The sequence below is a fragment of the Rhinatrema bivittatum genome, chromosome 3 (genome assembly GCF_901001135.1).
Source record: "Rhinatrema bivittatum chromosome 3, aRhiBiv1.1, whole genome shotgun sequence".
Classification (NCBI taxonomy): Eukaryota; Metazoa; Chordata; class Amphibia; order Gymnophiona; family Rhinatrematidae; genus Rhinatrema; species Rhinatrema bivittatum.
The window spans coordinates 122,983,101-122,998,627 of NC_042617.1; the positions used below are offsets into that span (position 1 = coordinate 122,983,101).

The window sequence follows — 15,527 nt, forward strand, 5'->3', positions numbered from 1 at the left end:
TTGAAACATTTATTATATTCTAGTTTTAGAATTATTTTATATTTCTCGAGGAATGTATAAATAGAAATGTGGAGACAAAAACTGAACTGGAAACAGCAAGAAGCCAAACTCTGTATGCAGTGCAACAACGCAAAAACAAAAACATTAGCTTTATGGTCACTTTATTCTGTATTTGGTGAGGGTCTGTCTGTGTTCTGCATGTGTGACCCAGCGAAGGGTGTTCTGCGAGCTTGTAGTTTCTTGGTAGGGATATATAGCATCTTGGCTTGTTCTGTTTTCCTAATAGGAGGTGTATTGGTGTTTAGGGCCTGGTGTCATTTTTGCAGTGCTGACTTTTCATAGGTAGGGTTGTTACTGTTTGAGTTCCATAATGCAGGTGTAACTTTGTGCGCATTAGTTTGTGTACATTATTTCAGATCCTGGAAGTCTGATAGATGATATATTTTTGTTTTGCACAGAACGCAGAGTGGCTTTTTTGGGTTTCCATTCCGGTTTCTGTTTCCATATTTGTAATTTGTGGTCTTTCTGTACTTGGTGAAGGTTGATTCTGTGTGTGTGACCGAGGTGAAGTATTTTACTAGCATGTAGGCATTTATATCAATATTATTTTTTGTGTTTTCTCAATAGAACATGCATTGGTGGTAAATTACAGGTTTTTCATAAGGAGGGCTATTGTACCTGGTAGGAGAGTGTTTATGTTGCTGTTACTGAGATGACACCAGAAATATCTCTTTTGTATGGTAAATTGAATGGGGAATGTCGTAATTCTGTTCTGTAGCCATTGTTAGGGGTTAGGCTGGATCCTGTAGATACAGAGTATATGTTTACATTTAGCCCTGTGACGATCATGTGTTCAGTGTGTCACGCATGTGAGAACCATCTGTCAGGTGTGTCCCGACAGAAAAAAGGTTGAGAACCACTGCTCTGGAGTATAGTTACTGCATTTACAAATCCTGGGACCAAAAATATTTATTTTGTTTTAAAACAGAGTTGACATTTATTTTTTCTAAAACATATTTTCAGGACCAAAGGTGAAATCTAAAAGATGAATTTTCAAAATATTATGCGCATAAAAATTAGCATATATGCCCTTACGTAGCCTCTAATCACATATTCCATATTTTATAAAAGACCAAAATACATGCATATTTGGATTCACGTATACACAAGTACAAAAAGGGGCAATCTAAAGGCATTCCTGGGTGGGGCCAATAATTACTGGCAAAAGTTGCTATTTTACGTAATTCTACATCTGCTACTTATCCGGCGTAAGTGATATTAAATGTGTTTATTGTGTATTACTTACTGGAGGGGAGGTCTGGGTGAACTGGGGAGAATTCAGGCTGAAGAACCTGGAGGGCCTGGATAACCTGGAGAAGGACTGGGTGAACTGGTGGATTAATTGGTTAAAATGGTAATTTCATGCACGCGCATATGCTTTAAAATACACAGATTTATGCATGTAAATCTCGACTTATGTAAGTTCAACTTAATTTTCGCATACAATATATATGCATGTATATCTTTAAAAGAGGTAGGTAAATTACACATGTTCAATGCACTGAAATGCTCACATGTATTTGTGTGTTGGCCCACATAAGTGTACTTTATAATATTTACATGTGACATGTACATGTTATAAAATACTATGATAAAACAATGCACGACCACCTACATGCATATATGCTGCCGTGTGCAGTTGCTTGAAAGGTATCCTCCCTGTGAAGATGTAAGACATTATAATGTGTTTAAGCTTTACCATTGGTTGGTGCTTCACTATGTTTTACTATGCATTAAACAAACAACAATACATATCCAGATGCACATTGAGGGCAATTTTCAAAGGGGGACTTCAGCGGATAAAGTAGAGCTATACCTGCAAAAATGACCTTTTGGAAAATAGCGTGACCGATGTGTGTGTAAAATGACATGCATGCACACCATATGCATAGGGGAGAGGCATTCCAGGGAATGGAGTCTAGGCAGGGTTGGGACTTACATGTGCCAAAGAATAGATGAACTGTAAGTGTGAATCGGTTGTTTACTCTTTCAGATAATAGAAAGACTAGGGGGCACTCCATGAAGTTAGCATGTGGCACATTTAAAACTAATCGGAGAAAGTTCTTTTTTACTCAACGCACAATTAAACTCTGGAATTTGTTGCCAGAGGATGTGGTTAGTGCAGTTACTATAGCTGTGTTTAAAAAAGGATTGGACAAGTTCTTGGAGGAGAAGTCCATTACCTGCTATTATTTAAGTTGACAGCTACTGCTTTTATTAGCAACATTAACATGGAATAGACTTAGTTTTGGGGTACTTGCCAGGTTCTTATGGCCTGGATTGGCCACTGTTGGAAACAGGATGCTGGGCTTGATGGACCCTTGGTCTGACCCAGTATGGCATGTTCTTATGCAGGTAGATTTGGTGAGATAATTTTCAAAGCGAACTTGCATGTGCGATGTCCTTTCGTGGATTACAAACTGGTTAAAAGACAGGAAACAGAGAGTAGGATTAAATGGTCAATTTTCTCAGTGGAAAAGGGTAAACAGTGGAGTGCCTCAAGGATCTGTACTTGGACCGGTGCTTTTCAATATATATATAAATGATCTGGAAAGGAATACGACGAGTGAGGTTATCAAATTTGCGAATGATACAAAATTATTCAGAGTAGTTAAATCACAAGCGGATTGTGATACATTACAGGAGGACCTTGCAAGACTGGAAGATTGGGCATCCAAATCGCAGATGAAATTTAATGTGGACAAGTGCAAGGTGTTGCATATAGGGAAAAATAACCCTTGCTGTAGTTACACGATGTTAGGTTCCATATTAGGAACTACCACCCAGGAAAAAGATCTAGGCATCGTAGTGGATAATACTTTAAAATCGTCGGCTCAGGGTGCTGCAGCAGTCAAAAAAGAAAACAGAATGTTAGGAATTATTAGGAAGGGAATGGTTAATAAAACGGAAAATGTCATAATGACTCTATATTGCTCCATGGTGAGACCACACCTTGAATACTGTGTACAATTCTGGTCACCGCATCTCAAAAAAGATATAGTTGCGATGGAGAAGGTACAGAGAAGGGCAACCAAAATGATAAAGGGGATGGAACAGCTCCCCTATGGGAAAGGCTGAAGAGGTTAGGGCTGTTCAGCTTGGAGAAGAGACAGCTGAGGGGGGATATGATAGAGGTCTTTAAGATCATGAGAGGTCTTGAACAAGTAGATGTGAATCGGTTATTTACACTTCCAAATAATAGAAGGACTAGGGGATTTTCCATGAAGTTAGCAAGTAACACATTTAAGACTAATCGGAGAAAATTCTCTCTCATAGGACAAGCAGGATGGTAGTCCTCACATATGGGTGACATCACAGGATGGAGCCCAATCACATAACGCTTTTGTCAAAGTTTCCAGAACTTTGACTGGTCCCTACTGGGCATGCCCAGCATGGCACTAACCCTGCAGCCAGCAGGGGTCCCCCTTCAGTCTTCTTTTTTCCGCGCAGCAGTAACCTCGCGGTTAAGGAGCTCTACAGAGATTCCTGACAGGAAATTTCCTCACGGAATTACTAAAAGTTAATTTGCCCCACAGGGGTCCCTCCTTTAACTTTTTCTGGTCGCGATACTCTGGTAAGTTTTTACCCGTTCTCCGTCGATTACCATCGAGTTTGGCCTTCGCGGCCTACTGGCCATTGACTGTACCGTGGCTCAATTTTTTCCATGGCCATGGCGTCGGGGTTCCGTCGGTGCCCAGACTGTAATCGCACCATGTCCTTCACAGACCGCCATAAAGTCTGTGTAATGTGTCTTGGACGAGAGCACAATGTCTTGACCTGCACCAAATGTGCCCTAATGACATCAAAAGGTCGCAAGGCCAGAATGGAGAAGATGGAACTTCTCTTCCATGCTCAAACCTTGACTCCATCTATTGCATCGACGTCGTCAGAACCAGCTCCGTTAACTTCGCGCCAGCATCGACCACTGGCTGGTGACCGTCCGGCGTCGACGACATCTCGGTCTTCGACACCCTCTACTCCCCCTCAGGACCGAGGGGATTGTAGAATCAAACATCGCCATCAACATCAAAAGTCTCGGACCATCAAGGAAGCAAAATCATTGACCTTGCCATCGTCCAAGCCACCATCGAAGAACCCCGTCCAGAAAAGGCACCGACCTTTTCGGTGACCGGGTCACCAAGGCAACCCTCACCCGACAGGGCCTTTAACGGTGGTCCCTCCGGCTATGCCTCTGCCTCCTTCTTCTGTTCCGGAGCCGGGGCTGCTTGCTCCAGGTCTCCGAGAAGAACTGGACTGGATGGTTCAGGAGGCCATCGACAAGGCGATGCAAAGACTCCAAGTTCCTCCGGCAGCAACACCGGTACCGATTGTGGAACCAACCACTGACCCGATTCCGGCAGCGTTGGCACCGCTGCTCTCCAGGATGGAAGCACTCATTGCCGCTTTTCCAATGATGGACCCCGGGTCGCCGATGGCTCCGGTGCTCTCCCCGCTTACTCTGTCATCAGAAGGAGAAACACCGTTCCGTATCCCTCCACCGGGAGTTTTACCTCAGCCATCGATGCCGATACGTCCATTGCCACCAGTCCAACCATCGGTGCCGATACGCCCGTTGGCGCCACCGAGCCATCCATCGATGCCCTAGATGCCTGCGCCGGGGCCTTTGATGCCTTAATCGGTGCCTCCAATTATTCCTTCGATTCCTTCGGAGCCTAGACCAGGACCCTCAGGTATCCCACCACCCCGTCATCCTCTAGTTCCTAGAGGGGCAGGTGCTGATCCCTATGATACCTGAACTGATGATTTGCCTTCACCACCTTCACCCACTGAAAGTAGAAAGTGTTCTCCTCCAGAGGACCTTTCCTTTATAAATTTTGTGAAGGAAATGTCTGAATTGGTTCCCTTCCAATTAGAGACTGAACAGGATGTTAGACATCAGATGATGGAGTTGCTACAATTCCTGGATGCTCCCAAGGAAATAACCTCCATCCCTATCCACCAGGTTCTTCTGGATCTCCTCAAGAAGAACTGGGAACATCCTGGCTCCATTGCTCCAGTCCACAGAAAAGCTGACACTACCTATTTAGTGCAGTCAGCTCCGGGTTTTCAGAAAAATCAATTGGATCACCAATCTGTAGTGGTAGAATCTGCACAGAAAAGAGCAAAGAGATCAAAGCCTCACACTTCTTTTCCCCCTGGCAAGGAACAGAAGTTTCTAGATGCCATTGGTTGCTGTGTCTTCCAAGGATCAATGCTCATCTCCCGAATTGCCGCTTATCAGCTCTATATGACCCAATATAATAGGGTCATTTTTAAGCAGATACAAGATTTGACAGACTCCCTGCCTCAGCAATTTCAAGATCAGCTGCAAACCCTAGTAAACAAGGGTTTTGAGGCAGGCAAGCATGAGATCAGATCATCTTACGATATCTTTGACACTGCTACTAGGATATCTGCAGCCGCTATTTCGGCAAGGAGATGGGCCTGGCTCAAGTCTTCCGACCTTCACCCTGAGGTACAAGACAGGTTATACGACCTACCCTGTGTAGGAGATAATTTATTTATTTTTATTTTTTTATATACCGCGGTTCCTATATGAGATACAGATCGCCTCGGTTTACAATAAACAGAAAATTTCGCTCAGAGGCAGTACATAAAACAGAAGAATACTAAAACGGTACAACTGGTGCAACTGGTAGAACAGGTACAACTGATACAACTGGTACATAGAAAACTAGAGCTGATACAATAGGTATATAAAACTTGTGGAAAAGGAGCTGGGAGCAGGCAGTGGAGTTGGAGGTAATGTACAGGAAGAAACTGTGAAACCGGTCTGGACGACCGTCTCGTATATTGATGTACAATCAACAAGAAACAGGAGACAAATGCGGGAAAAATAAATATGCTTCATGGAATAGGAAGGGATTAGCATTGAGAACATAAGGGAGAGGAAGGGAAGAAATGGGAAGGGCGAGACTGTTATTAAAAACCAGGGCAAGGATTAAGTGTCAGGGGAAGCTTGGAGGAAAGCCAAGTCTTAAGCTTTTTTTTGAAGGTCAAGTGGCATGGTTTTGAGTCGTAGGTCAGGAGGGAGAGAGCATTCCATTGGTGAGGGCCAGCTTTAGATAGAGCCCACTTTTTTCTTGAGGTTTTCGCTGGAGGGGAATAAAGTGTGCCTTTGTATGCACTTCTGATGGGTCTGGATGACGTGCGAGGTCTCAGTTGGGTGCTTAAAATGAGTGGTGAGAGGTTGTGCATTGCTTTATGTATGATTGTGAGCACTTTGAATAGAATCCTGTATTTGACGGGCAGCCAGTGAAGAGTACGTAAGATAGGGGTGATGTGATCTCTTTTATTGGAGTTAGTGAGGATTCTGGAGGCGGCGTTCTGTACCATTTGTAGTGGTTTGATGGAGTTGGTAGGGATGCCGAGCAAGAGGGAGTTACAATAATCAATCTTGGATAGGATGATGGATTGTAGCACAAGACGGAAATCGTTGAAGTGAAGGAGTGGTTTAAGCTTTCTGAGGACTTGCAATTTGTAAAAGCATTCCTTAGTGGTGTTATTTATAAATTTTTTTAGGTTTAGCTGGTTGTCTAGCCAGGTTCCTAGGTCCTTGACAGCGGATGGAAGGATTGGGTTAGGGGTTGTGGGTTGGGAGGAGCTTGGAGGGTTGAGCCGGATGTAAGTGTCGTCATGAGAGATGATGAGCATCTCAGTTTTATTGGAATTGAGAACTAGGCTTGAGAGTGGCGAGTAAGTCCTTGATTGACTGCAGACCAGACATTCCAATGGCCAGGTTTTTGTGAAGGGAATCTGTGATTGGGATGAGAATTTGAACATCGTCCGCGTAGAGGTAGTGAGTTAGCTTAAGATTAGTTGAGTAACTGGCAGAGTGGGAGAAGGTATATATTGAAAAGAGTGGGAGAGAGGGAAGATCCTGGGGGACTCCTTGGTCTGAATGGATGGGAGGAGAGTCTTATGTTATCCTAACTTTAAAGAACCTGTTGCCTAAGAAGGACTTAAACCAGCTGAGGGCAGCTCCCTTGATGCCAATGTTGCTAGACGATCTAAAGAAGAGTGGTGTTTTACTTGTATCAAAAGCTGCAGATAGGTCTAAAGAACAAGAGGTAGGATTGACTGTATCCAGATTCATTGAGGAGGGTGTCTGTGAGTGATAATAGGAGGGAGTTCCCGTTGTTCAGAGATTTGCAGAATCCGTACTGTGTCGGGGGCGAGTATGTTGTTTTCTTCCAGATATTCCAATGCTGTTTATTAACTAGTTTCTCCATCAGTTTGGCCATCATAGGTAGTTGCAATGGGGCGGAAGTTGGCTGGGTCATAGGTGACAAGTTGGTTTTTAATAGTTTGAGAATTGCAAGCTTTAGCTGGTTTGGTACTAGGCCCTGGCTTAGGGAGATATTTATGATTTCTGAGATAGGTTTGAAAATAGTGTTCGGGATGGAGATGAGAAAGTTCGTGGGTAGTGGGTCCGAGGGGTGAGAGGAAGGTTTAAGTTTCTTGAGAATATTTACTATCTCCAGGAAGGAATGGGCTCGAAGGATTCCAGACTTGCGGTAGGGTTGAGGCAGGATCCAAATGCAGAGCTAGGCGGAGATTGAGAGTTGAGAGCGGATCAGTCAGGGTGGTGATTTTTTTTCTGGAAGTAATGGCCAGTTCACTGGCTTGTTGAGAGCTTGGTTGTCTGGGATGATGGTGGGGGGGGGGGGGGGGGGGAAGGTTTGGTGAGCGATGAAACATAGGAAATAGTGCCTTAGAATAAAAAATGAAGTTGTGAATTTTTTCGAGTAGAAATCTTTCTTTGTTCTGAGGATGGCATTTCTGTAGATGTTAAGGAGGGGAATGTGTAGGTAGCTTGCGTCGTGGTGGAGGGGTTTTTTTCTCCACCTTTGTTCTCTCTTCTTTAGTTCTGTTTGAGAGCTTTTAGCTCTGGTGTGAACCAAGGTTTCCTGCTGTCTGGGGAGGTGGTTGTAGAACTTTGTAGGGACGGGCAGAATTGGTCTGCTATTTTGGTGTGATATCGATCCAAGAAGTGGTAGCTGCGCTTGCGTCTGAGAGGTCTAGGTGCGATAATTCCTTTGAGAGCTGCTCGCTGAGAAGGTCTGGAGAGCAGAGTTTCCTGTATTGGATGGAGGTTTTAGGGTAGGATAGAGGTGGCTGCTCTTTGATTTCTAGGGCTGTGGAGATGATCCGGTGGTCCAACCAAGGGACTAGTGAGCAGGTGGGCTTGGAGACAATGGTGATTTTATTGTTGATGAAGATGAGGTCCAATGTGTGGCCTGCTTTGGTGGCGTGGAGCTGTTTTATAGTTTGAGTGAAACCCATATGGCTAAGCGAGGAAAGAAGGTTTCGCAGTTGTGGGATCGAGGGGAGGCGTCAACATGTAGTTAAAGTCTCCCAGGATTATGGCTGGTTTGTCAGCATTAATATGTTTTGGCTAAGAGCTCGATCAAGGGAGAGGGGTCTGATTCTAGGGCTCCTGGAGGGGAGTATATGAGGCAGATACGAAGGTGCGCAGATTTGAAGAAGGAGAGTTCAATCTTTATGTTGAATTAGTAGGTTGGAGGGTTAAGCCAAAACCTTTTTTTGCGGCTAGGAGGAGGCCTCCACCTCTTTTTTTAGGTCTGGGGACTGAGAAGAAGTCGTAAGATTGAGTGGGGAGTTGATTCAGTAGAACTGTGTCGGTGGGTTTAAGCCACGTTTCTGTGATTGCACAGATGTCTGGGTTAACATCAATCAGGTAGTCATTGAGAATGTGGGTTTTTTTAGAGAGTGACTGAGCATTGAAAAGGGTTAGAGTGAAGAGTGAGAGACCAAGAAATTGAGTGAGTGGAGAGATCATTATATGGATAAGCCTTTGTTGACGTGTGGTAGTTGGAGATGTAGGTTTCGTATGGGTTCTGAAATTCTTCCTGATGATAGGGATAGCGAATGGGTGCATTTTGCCATAGAAGGTGGAGATAGAATCCTGAAGAGCGGAGAAAAGTCAGAGACTGAGTCTGAATCTCAGTTCAAAGTGGACTGTTAGGGTGTTTGGAGTCGAGTAGAGTAGAGTAGCGTAGAGGTCTTGGAGGGCTGTTTGGCGAACAGATTCAACGGACAGTGGCGGAACTTAAGGACCATCACGAGACCCTAAGACAGCTCTCTCTGATGCCTTCTGACTACTCTTCAAAACAGCCCTTCCGAAAGGACTCTAAGAAGTCATTCTTCCACCCGAAGAAGTCCTACCCGCCACCAACCAGATCCTGTTCTACGAGACCTTTTCAAAAAGCCCAGTCTCGTCAGACACGGAAACAAAAACGCAAGCAGCTCCTCAACCAGGTCCTGCTTCAGGTTTTTGACTTCTACCTAGAGAGCAGCAGCCAGCTTCCATTGCCTCACATACCAGTGGGAGGTCGACTGTGCCACTTCAACAACATATGGCACTCAATCACCTCAGACCAATGGGTACTGGCGATAATTGCTCAAGGTTACCATCTGAACTTTCTCTCCGTGCCACCAGACTCCCCACCTTTACTTACGTGGAGAACATCCAATCACTCCATCCTTCTGGATCAGGAGGTCTCCCTCCTTCTCCAGTCCAAGGCAATAGAACCCATACCCTACTCTCAGCATGGCCTAGGATTCTATTCCCGGTACTTTCTAATCCCCAAACAATTGGGAGGCATTCATCCTATTCTGGACCTACGGGCCCTCAACAAGTACCTCCAGCGAGAGAAATTCAAGATGGTAACCTTAGACTCGCTTCTTCCTCTTCTACAAAGAGGAGACTGGCTCTGCTCTCTGGACCTCTAGGATGCATACACTCATATTGCGATAACTCCATCTCATCACAAATACCTGAGGTTTCTAGTAGGCCCCAAACACTATCAGTACAGAGTACTTCCATTCGGCCTAGCGTCTGCGCCACGAGTCTTCATAAAATGCCTCGTAGTAGTTGCAGCCTTCTTCAGGACTCAAGGTGTTCACGCCTACCCCTATCTAGACGATTGGTTAATCAGGGCTCCCACTCAGCAAGCTGCTCTGTCGTCCCTCAATCTAACCTTACACACTCTAATTTCATTAGGATTTCTTGTCAACTACGACAAATCCTACTTAATCCCATCTCGAACCTTGTCGTTCATTGGAGAGACAACCTCTGAAGAAAAAGAACTTTGAACCACAAGGGCTCAGTAGTTTTGTAACTCAGAACACCTCCCGCTGGGGAATGTCAAATACACCACTAACCCGCCTTCTCTCTTACCTCGTCACCCAATATTTTTGGAGACACTAAAGTCACTAGTAAGAGACCACTTTGGTGAACCCCTTCCATATATTTACACTGCTAGTAAAAAGTTCTTATGTATTTAAAAATGTATAGCCTGCATCAAACTCTGAGCAAGATGACAACACTCCAGTCTTCTGAAAGCCGCCTTCAGGTTTGATCTGCTTCTAACACGCCTTGAGGCAATGGCCCAGTTATAATGCATGAAAGATGTGACTTCCAATGAACATGTGGAATGAGAGAAAGCAAATGCATTACTTGGAAGAGCAGAATAAAACATGGCATCCCAGGTGCTGAGTCTGGTAGATTTAATGGCCTACAAATCCAGACTAACCAAACAAGTGCATGTGCTTCAAACGAGAGCCCTCAGTTCATCATAAGCTGCCATCTAAAGAAAATACTACCAAATGCTGCATGAAATTATCCTTGATTTTGAAAAATGGCATAAAAGCTGTTTCACAAATATATGGAAGAAGAAAGCTCATTTATAATATATGAAGTATGCGTGACTCATTTCTCTCTCTCTCCTCCCCTGGCACTCATTTACCTCTCAGACAATGCTAGATGAAGAAACATTTAGTTGATGGAAAATGTTCAATAAGTTAATAATGTAAAAGCACTTCAATTAAATTTGCTGTAAAATATCAAAGGGCAGACAGTAGTTTGATGTTCCTGGAATTAGTCCTTCCTTTGGAAATTTTTTAAAATATTTAATCTGTGAGATTTCAGGGTGGATTCTACATTACAAATAATATTAAAAAAAAAAATTCCTTCTGCAAGGAGCAACACTTTTGGCTGCACAAACTGAGAGATTTTTGGTTTCCGAACATATTTGGGTAACACTGAAACCACACAAAACAGATGCACTCATCCATGCACAGAAACTGTAAAAATAAATAAATAAATAAATCTATGAGGTACCATATTAGTACAGTGTTAGCCTAATATTAATCAAACAATTTATGAACATTTAGTGTAGTCTGATTTCCTTTCATAGTCCAGAAATATGCCCATGGTTATGTCAATATTACAAAGAATTCTGTGCAACAAGTACATTATTAAATGATAGAGATGAATTTTCCCTATAAGCAACTAGGCAAGAAGTGGAGTCAGTGAGCAACCATAGGCTCTAACTAATAGCGAGCAGATTTAAAAATGTTAGCTCTCAACAAATCAACAAAAATGGCATTCATGTGAATGTGATTGTTCATAATTTTTGCATTTCACACTTGACTCTTTACAATGGTTATTAGCTCTCAACAAATGACAGGGCAATCTGGTCAGTGATATCAAAACGAACTGACATGATGCCCTACAGAAAATTTTAAAAAGAGCTTTTAAATTATAGGAGCATTGAGGGCACATTAAAAGTGTGAGCCAAGGGTCACTGGGCACCCTAGCAGAAATCTGAGTGAAGTTGGATGAATAGTTCAAAAGCAATTAAGGGGGAACAGACAGTCACACAAACATAATGAACATATAAAGCCTGTTTCCCTATCGGAAACTAGGCTAAAATTACTAGGGAGATTGGATGTCTCAAGGAACTGAAAGAAATGGAATACAGTAGATGATGGAAGAAAAAGACCAATTTCCTCATCCAGTCTGCCCAGTTATTCCTACATTGCAATGATATATTTCCAGTTGCCAGCCATGAAATCATGACAACTTGTAGGATAGCTCTATTTAATCAGTTTTTGTTTTCTTTCTCCTTGGTTCTTTAACCTCCCTGGGTAGATCAGCATATGAGATCCCATATTTAATCGAACATACCACCCCACCCCCATGTTTTATATCTACATGTTGTGATAATTACCAAAACTATAGAGGCTGTTGTTTCAAAATCAGATTTCCTAGGTCCCACCAGTCTTGCTGAACAGTATTTCACTATGACCAACCTGTTCATTTTGATACAGTTGGTTACTGAGTCACTGCAGCCTGCTGATACTGACCTGGCTACTCCATGGCCTGCAATAGCATTTATCTGCCCTATCTTTTACTGTTATCACTTCTCCCCCTTGCCTTTGCTCTCATGGGAGTGAGGGATGGATTGTTTGTAATACTGCAACCTTCCAACTCTATTCCTACCAGTATAATAGAATATGTTAACAGATAAGGAGCATCAAGCCCATCTAGGCTCCTACACCTCCTTCCCAGTGCAAAGCAACAGACCCTAGCTGATCTTACCTCCTTGCCATTAGGGAGGTGAGAGAGGGAAGGGGATGGCATGGGAAGTAGAGAGGATGCAAGGGGTAGAGAATGTTTCACACCCATACACCACCATCAACCCCCCACCCCCAATCCTAGTACTAATGACCTACCACCCCCAAGAACAACTGCAAGAGGGAGACAAGCACAAACACACATCCTCCCTGACGCTTCAGCAAGACATAGACATTCACATATACATGTAGGTCACAGAGTTATAAAACTCACACTTTAAAGTTGCCATGCAATTTTAGACTTGTTTTCTTTTGGGTCTAGCAGTTTTCTCCTGTTCCTTTGAGCTTTGTAGCTTAGTTGGAACAGGGGCAGGAATCCAATGTTCATTCTCATCTACCTTTTTTATCCTATTTTATATCACTTCCAAACTCACCTAGCTTTGATACTGCAGTGAGAGGCCTGGGCTATGGGCTATGCAACAGGACCCCTTTGGGAACTCCCTTAGTCATGGGCCCTAAATCTAATCACTAGGTGCACAATGGCTAAGATTCTCACTTCCCCAGGGACTGTGAATGCTGCCTCTGCAGCATCCCCAACCCTGGTTAGCCCATGGAATGGAAGACTGACCCTAGAATCAAACCCAGGTGCTCCACATGGCAGCGTGGAACATTGTCACTAAGTCACCAGGCCAGACCTGTAATGCCCCTTAACTCCACACACAGCTTCTTGCAGCATGCTGAATCCTAGGGCTGGTTGAAACCACCTGCACTTCCTATAGCCCTTTATAGACCATGCAGCCAGCATTTCCTGTGGGCACTAAGTAATGATGTCATCCCAGCTCTGGTATATAAGGAAGCTCGTTTCCACCACCCAGTGCCTCAGCAACAGGTCCCCTGCAGTGCTTTCTGCCTGTAGCGCTGGTTGCATGTGTTCCATTTTTGTCTTGCCTGTTCCAGTCCTTGCCTTGCCAGTCCCAGTCCTTGGCTCCTTCCTCTGTTCTTATTGCCCTTACCTCTCAGACTGTCAGCTGGTTACCTGTCCCTTGCCTGGATTCTGACATAACCTGATTGCCGTCTGCCTCCACCTCTGCTTGATGGACTCTATACCAGGGTACCATCAAGCTAGGAAGAGAGAGTAGAAATCTAATCTTTGTGAGACTTTCCTCACTCCAAATGACGTCAAATCTTCACTAAGGTGTACTGTGCTGTTCGTACATTTCACTCTGCATGTATAACTGGCCCCAAAACCCTAAACCACCACCAAAACCTCACCTCGTGGTATTAAGCTGGCCCTCCTATAGTGATATAAATAGGTGAATACTGTGAAGGCCTCCCCAGAGGCTCTCTCTCTCTCTCTACCCTCCACTCCTCTCGCTAAGAAATGGCCGAAATGCAATTTGCAATCTTTATTGCGAATTGCGTTACGGCCGTTTCGGGCCATTTCAGGAAAAAAAGACGTAGTTATTTCTGACATAAAAAGCGTGCGTTACACTATCGCACAGTGCGATAATGCCTCTCATTTTCATTAATCTCGCTCAAACCCCTCCCCAATCCCGCCCCCCCCTTTGAAAAATGTACATTCACACCACACACTACCACGACTATTGCGTGCATTATGGCATAACACATTTTGATGAATGACCCTATAAGTTTGCACCTGAGTCAATAGAGGATAAAGTGACTTGCCCAAGGTCACAAGGAGTGAAGGTGGGATTTGAACCCTGGTCTCCCCTGCAATAACCACTAGGCTACTCCTCCACTCTAAAATCCATCCTTATGGGAAGAGTTTTCTTAAGTGCATAGGACAGGAGCTCTAAGGGGAGCTGCAAAAGTAGCCTTGGAGCAGCCTTCTTGGAAACAATTGTTCTGGAAGTTCGCAGGGGGTTTGGGACAGGCAGTGTGGGTGCTGGCCTGCTCCCTGGAGCGGTTCTCAAACGTCTCATTTTTTCCAATGGAAATGCCACTCGTCTTTCCACACAGACACCGTGGGCCTGTTTTGGTGTTTTCTTACTATCTTTGGGAGTGGGTGAGTTTCCCCTTTTTCTGACAAAGGTCAACCCTCCGCAAATCTTTATTGGTGCTATAGATCTCGGGTAGTGTACTGGATAGCCACGTTTATATAGCTACATTCTATACTCGTGAAGGAGAAATTTGTGACTGAAACCTTTTACAGGCTGCTCATCTCAAGGAAAGGAGAGCAGAGCCATGACAGAGGGGCTGCAATACTTACAGGTAAAAGAGAGAATCTGTAGTAACAGAGGATATCCACAACTGATGCTGGGAAAGTCTTGGAAACAAGGGATGCAAAAGAGACACCTAGGGCTAGCATCGCTAAATGTTTTGTTTTGCTAGCCAATCAGGGCAAGAGGAGAAGCCCTTTAAATTTTAGAGACGATCGGCGGCAGCTCCCTTTTCGCGCCACTATTCCTCCTGCATCGGCCTCCTCCTGATACCCTCTGCCGGGGCTCACGTGGTCATACCAGGCCTGAGCCCGCTCGCCACATACCGCGAGCCGTGTAGAGGAGACAGAAAGAAGGGAGGAAAATCCCAGCTTCTAAACGAAGATCAGCTATGAGGGAATCGCCTGAAGCCCGGCTACAGCAAGCAGTGAGTAACCTCCGAGCCGCGCCCCCGAAAGAGACGCTAGCCAATCAGGGCAAGAGGAGAAGCTCTTTAAATTTTAGAGACGATCGGCGGCAGCTCCCTTTTCGCGCCACTATTCCTCCTGCATCGGCCTCCTCCTGATACCCTCTGCCGGGGCTCACGTGGTCATACCAGGCCTGAGCCCGCTCGCCACATACCGCGAGCCGTGTAGAGGAGACAGAAAGAAGGGAGGAAAATCCCAGCTTCTAAACGAAGATCAGCTACGAGGGAATCGCCTGAAGCCCGGCTACAGCAAGCAGTGAGTAACCTCCGAGCCGCGCCCCCGAAAGAGACGCTAGCCAATCAGGGCAAGAGGAGAAGCCCTTTAAATTTTAGAGGCCATCAGCGGCGTCGCGCGCCCGAAGGAGCGCGACCTAAGGGGCTTGCCCCTTAGCGCGCCCCTTAGGGCAGCCCCCTTA

At 44.7% G+C, this 15,527-nt stretch overlaps 1 protein-coding gene across 5 annotated transcripts in view; it reads right to left on the reverse strand.

Moving 5' to 3' along the window:
• The window catches only part of COMMD1 (copper metabolism domain containing 1), a 362,389-nt gene that overhangs the window by 55,935 nt on the left and 290,927 nt on the right, over nucleotides 1-15,527 (reverse strand). The gene's annotated exons all lie outside the window — the stretch shown is intronic.